The sequence below is a fragment of the Cheilinus undulatus genome, linkage group 12 (genome assembly GCF_018320785.1).
Source record: "Cheilinus undulatus linkage group 12, ASM1832078v1, whole genome shotgun sequence".
Taxonomy (NCBI): domain Eukaryota; kingdom Metazoa; phylum Chordata; class Actinopteri; order Labriformes; family Labridae; genus Cheilinus; species Cheilinus undulatus.
Window position 1 is genome coordinate 12,700,328 of NC_054876.1, and position 6,170 is coordinate 12,706,497.

At 41.5% G+C, this 6,170-nt stretch overlaps 2 non-coding genes across 2 annotated transcripts; both read right to left on the reverse strand.

Annotated features, from left to right (window-relative positions):
- Positions 1-3,369: 3,369 nt before the first annotated feature.
- On the reverse strand, positions 3,370-3,441 carry trnap-cgg. Its single transcript has one exon. It is a non-coding gene; the product is annotated as a tRNA-Pro (tRNA).
- A 283-nt stretch (positions 3,442-3,724) lies between these two features.
- trnap-cgg lies at positions 3,725-3,796 on the reverse strand. Its single transcript has one exon. It is a non-coding gene; the product is annotated as a tRNA-Pro (tRNA).
- Between the last annotated feature and the right edge of the window lie 2,374 nt (positions 3,797-6,170).

Genomic DNA, 6,170 nt, shown 5'->3' on the forward strand with positions numbered 1-6,170 from the left:
TTCTCCGTTTCTCTGAGTACTTTAATGATATAATGTCCTGTAGATAGTGTGATATTCAAAAACTGAGAAATTTTACATTGAGGGACATTTTTCTGAAATTGTTCCACAATTCTTAGTTGTATTTTATTGCAGAGTAGTAACCCTCTGCCCATCTTTACTTATGAGGGACTCTGCCTCTCTAAAATATTCCCTTTATACCCAGTCATGTTACTGACCTATACCTAATTATGCTAAATGACATAATTATGCAAATGCATAGATGCATACCAGTAACTGGTACCAGTATCGATTTGCAGGTACCCAGCACCTGTACCGTATTGATTTAAATGTGAAAGGTACACGTCACTACCACGTACTTTTCAAGCCTTTTTTCCCCATCCCTACTTTTTTACCTCCACCAAGGAGGTTATGTGATCAGGTGGGTTTGTTAGCTAGTTTGTTAGTTAGATTGATTATTTGTTAGTTTCTTAGCTAGTTTGTAAGTTTGTTCATTTGTTAGTTTGTTCGTTTGTTAGCAACATAACTCGAAAAGTTATTGATTGGATTTTGATGAAATTTTCAGAAAATGTCAGAAATGGCATAAGGAAGATCTGATTAGTTTTGGGAGTGATCTGGATCACCGTCTGGATCCAGGAATTTTTTAAAGGATTCTTTACTATTGGGAGATAGGACTAATGGCGGAGGTCTGCACTGTTACCACTTTACACTAGGAGATGGCGGACATGAGTAACTTCAATCCCAGCAGCATTTTGGGTGTGTTTCTATTCAAAGTTTTGGAGTTTATAGAGTTTGAAAGACGCACACCCGGTTGAGGAGACGAGTCAGAGTGTAACAGAGAGAAAGACAGTGAATGTAGCGAGAATACTCACAATGCTGGGAGGAACAGAGGAATATTCACTCTCTACCATGACTTCCAGTCGTCTGGGAGACCATGGGTGAGACTGTCAGTGCATCTGTTGGCACCGGCAGGCAATGCTTCCGCCATGACAGTCCACCTGTAGCGAAGCCAATGCTTTGCCTCACCATGATTCCACCCCACCAGGGAAGGAGTAATCAGCGTCTGCTGTGGTTGGGGCACATGGGGACGGATCCAGGGATTTTTTTAAAGGATTCTTCACTATTGGGAGATAGGGCAAATGGTGGAGGTCTACGCTTTCCGAGTGCTTTCTAGTTTGAGATGTGTTGCTGATATCAAATTCAAAATGTGCTAATATTTCTCATGAAATGGTAAAATGTCTCCGTTTCAACACACACTATATTGCCAAAAGTATTCACTCACCCATCCAAATAATTGAAATCAGGTGCTCCAATCACTTCAATGGCTGCAGGTGTATAAAATCAAGCAACTAGGCATGCACACTGTTTCTACAAACATTTGTGAAAGAATGGGTCACTCTCAGGAGCTCAGTGAATTCCAGCGTGGTACTGTGATAGGATGCCACCTGTGCAACAAGTCCAGTTGTGAAATTTCCTCGCTCCTAAATATTCCACAGTCAACTGTCAGTGGTATTATAACAAAGTGGAAGTGATTGGGAACGACAGCAAATCAGCCACAAAGTGGTAGGCCACGTAAAATGACAGAGCAGGGTCAGCAGATGCTGAGGGGCATAGTGCATAGAGGTTACCAACTTTCTGCAGGGTCAATCGCTACAGACCTCCAAACTTCATGTGGCCTTCAGATTAGCTCAAGAGCAGTGCATAGAGTGCTTCATGGAATGGGTTTTCATGGCCGAGCAGCTGCATCCAAGCCATACATCACCAAGTGCAATGCAAAGCTTTGGATGCAGTGGTGTAAAGCACGCCGCCACTGGACTCTAGAGCTATGGATTCTCTGGAGTGACGAATCGCGCTTCTTCTACTTGTCTGACTGCATTGTGCCAAGTGTAAAGTTTGGTGGAGGGGGGATTATGGTGTGGGGCTGTTTTTCAGGAGCTGGGCTTGGACCCTTAGTTCCAGTGAAAGGAAATCTGAATGTTTCAGCATAACAATAGATTCCTCAACTTTGTGGGAACAGTTTGGGAATGGCTCCTTCCTGTTCCAACATGACTGTGCACTACTGCACAAAGCAAGGTCCATAAAGACATGGATGACAAAGTTTGGTGTGGATGAACTTGACTGGCCTGCACAGAGTCCTGACCTCAACCTGATAGAACACCTTTGGGATGAATTAGAGCAGAGACTGAGAGCCAAGCCTTCTCGTCTAACATCAGTGTGTGACCTCACAAATGTGCTTCTGGAAGAATGGTCAAAAATTCTCATAAACACACTCTTAAACCTTGTGGAAAGCCTTCCCAGAAGAGTTGAAGCTGTTATAGCTGCAAAGTGTGGACCATATTAAACCCTATGGATTAAGCATAGGATGTCACTTAAGTTCATATGCCAGTCAAGGCAGGTGAGCGAATAGTTTTGGCAATATAGTGTATAAGTTGTTTGTTTTCTGTTTTGAAAAACATGGTTTTATGAGATTTTTGAATCATTAAATTCTTTTTTATTTACATTTTACACACTGTCCCACCTTTTTTGGAATTGGGATTCTATATAAACATGCATGAATTCTAATGGTGCTTTTCCTCTTCATGATAGAAGCTCCTCTCATCTCAACTGTACTCTGTGTTTCATATATTTGGTTAGGGATTTTATCTGGTAACTGGTGCTTTTTATGGTATCACCTCTGGCAAGGTTCCTAGAAAGACAAACAGATAAAGTAGGACATCAAGACACAGCCGACCACTGAGTGGTCAGAAAAAGTGTCTGCAATCAGACCTCTTAGATCGATGGTTTTATACTACGCTTTTCACTGCTGTACTACAAAATCATAAAGAAAGAGAAAAGCATCCACTGGGGCTAGCTTAGCGCTCTTCCCTTCTTTTCAGTGGTTCATTCTGCAGCTTTAGTTGAGTTTTCTGCTTCTACCTGCAATGGCCACTATGCCTCCAGAAAGTACTCCCAGCTTTTGGTAAGTGAGATTGTGCTCTCAACAACAGTTCAAAACATCCATGACGTTCTGCAAGGCAAGAAAAAACAATGTTGATGACTGTCCATAACATCTCGTTTTTTCCTTGTGCAACTGCAAAGTTAATGGGTTCCACTGTTACTGCCGTCAGAAAAGTTCAGAGTGTTCAGACTGTTTATCCGTTGTGTTATTTCTACCAATAATTTCTGCATGTTGCTTGGAAATCTGATGCCATTGTCACAAGTGTCTAAATAAATATGCATGATATTTAACCTGAAGAACTGTGTAAGACACTCAACCTTCAACATGCACTCCCCAGGAAATCCTAGCTTTTCTGGACTGAGGAATCTCAGCAGGAGATCTGCTCCTGCCAGCATGGGACTTCATAGATAGTCATGAGCTCGCCCAGTTTGCTTGGGCTCGTCCGGGAGTTGAACCCGGGACCTCTCGCACCCGAAGCGAGAATCATACCCCTAGACCAACGAGCCACGAGGAAACCTCTCCAGTATGACAAAAATTCCCACAAATCTGTTTTTCTAGTAATGTAAATATATGTTTGGTTGGACTGGTTTCTTAGTTTCAGATCCAGGACTGTCTAAAATGCTTTGAGTTGGTCTTCAACATGAGGCTTATGTTCATGCCTTTGGATGACAGTAAACCTGAGAGAACTTTCATGACAAGAAACGCAAGCTACTCTGGTGTCTCAGCAGCACAGCAGTGACGGTCAGAGCCTAGTAACATTGGGCTTGAACAGAAAGACTTTACTTGTTTGGGCTCGTCCGGGATTTGAACCCGGGACCTCTCGCACCCGAAGCGAGAATCATACCCCTAGACCAACGAGCCACCTGCTTTAAATGAAGAACTTGATAAATGACATTTTGAAGAGATCTGAGTCAACAACTGTCTATAATGTCAAGCAACTGCATTGTTACTACTAAAGTAGTGGTTGGAGAATCTCGCTCTCCTCGCGGTGGGCCAGTAGTCTTGTTAAACAGCTTTGACTGGTGAAGAATTCAGGCAACCATTGTTGTATGCAGAGTCTCTCTCATCTCAGCTGCTGAAGCTTGTAACTACTTCAGGCCAGCCTGATCTAGGCAGATTTACACGTGACATATTCATTTTCTATTTTTTATCGATAGAATTCCTGGGGATGTTTGGTGCCATGTTTTTTTTTTTTTTTTTTTTTTATCCATCCCCGACTTATACTTTTCAGTAGCCTTTTCTCTGAGTTGCTTGGAGTGTTCTTTTGTTGTCATGGTGTAATGGTAGCCAAGAACTAGGATTAACAAGTGACTGAGAGTGGTGAATATTTATGCAGCCACTTATTTTATGTTAAATTTATGTTCATTTTGACATTAAAGAGTTTTTTAGGGGAGGTTGAAAAGTCATATTGGATTGACTGTGACTGGTTTATAAATTCAATAAAAGGCTAAAACATCCAAGGGGGTGAATACTTTTATACGCACTGTAGATATAATAAATGAACAATTCCTGTGGAAAAAATTTGGAGCAAATGTGTAAATTAGTATTTCATTTTTTCTCTTTCTTCCCCTCTTGATATTAAAGAATCAAACCAACATGCAACTTTCAGCCTCTTCTTTATCACTTATTTACTTAAACTTGAAACTTTGCTCTTCATAAGTGTTTGTCAGTGTTGGATTTTGATAAGACGCTCATGACTCATGCTGCTAATTTAAGTCATTTTAAACCCTCAACACCCACTCCCACCACCCACAGCAGCTCACACATGTTGTTCTCTCAGGTCTCAGGACACTCAGATCATCTCACTTCCTAACCTATCACGTAAGTGTCTCCAGGATAATGAGCTCCACACGCCTCCCTCCACCCCCCATATTACCTTGCACTCCCCACCCCTCCACTCACCCCTGATCAACACTTTCCACATTGTTAATCACTTATGTCAGCTTCTAGTAATTATAGACAATTAATCATGTGTGATTCACCGTCTCTCTCTCCGGCAGCTTTTTGCTCTACGCTGTGTGAGCACAAACGACAAAGGTGAACCCTCCTTTATTAAGCACGCAGCACCAGGGAGTGAAGTCCCTGGTGATAAGCAGCATGTTGCTCTGCTTTGGCTTACTCTTCCTCCAGGCGAGTGATAAAGGCCAGGTGGAGATTAAATTACATTAATTCCTCCGCCAGAAGCCCTGACCCAGAATGACTTACAAGACGAGGAGGATGGAGTGATGAGCTGTAGTGAAACTACTGCCAAAGTACTGAAAAATGAATTAACCATTAGTGTCACACCGCTGTGTGCTCCTGACCTGCCAGAGATAGTTGACAACCCCAAACACCCACACAGCAGACTTCATGTGTCATTTCAGATTCACACCATGTATATTCATAAATGCATGAAGAGGTGAGACTTTGTATGAGATTTGATCTGCCCTCTTCCAAAGTCACCTTAATTGATGTTTTCAAAAGAAGAGCACTTGGAGTCATTGTAGTCCACATTTTTAAAATAGTTAAAGGATATTTCAGTATTATTGAAGTTTGGTTGTGTGAAGTATCTGGCCCTAGTAGTGGCATTAGCCTTCAGAGATTCCTGTGTTTGTTCCCCCTTTAAGCAGAGCAAGAAAGCTAGGCTACACAGCAGGGGTCATCAACTCAATTTTTCTTGACTGATGCTGTGGGGGCCAAACTGAAATAAAATATATATTTTTGTCTAATTAAAAAATCTTGTAGAAATATGATTTCCTTCCAAAATTAATGGAACTTTAAGCTTTTAACAGTGAGATCAGTCCCTATCACCTATACTGCAGCTAGCCACAAGGGGGCAATTGAGATATTTTAGCTACATATTTCTGGAGCCCTCTTGATGTCCATCACTGAGTTTGATGCTAATATGCTGTGTAATGACTTGCCAAAAAGTCTGTGAAGTTCTCAGAGGAGGGAAAGTGCACTCTCAAAGAGCCTTATAAGGAGAATTATTGCAAAAATTGCAACTTTAGTCAAGATAATAATAAGTATGCTTACCATGGAGTGTGCTTCTTGTGTGATAAGCTGCTAGGTTGAAGGTTTTCTTTAGACTTCAAGATAAAAGTTAAATAATAGCATACCTTCTCAAATTATCTGGATTTAACAATCCTCTTGGGGCCAGATGGGAAGCTGTGGGGGTCCTGGTGTTCAAGTGATGGTATGAGAAGTGAGATAAGAGTAATGCATTAACCCTTATTAATTCAGAGTTATACAGTGC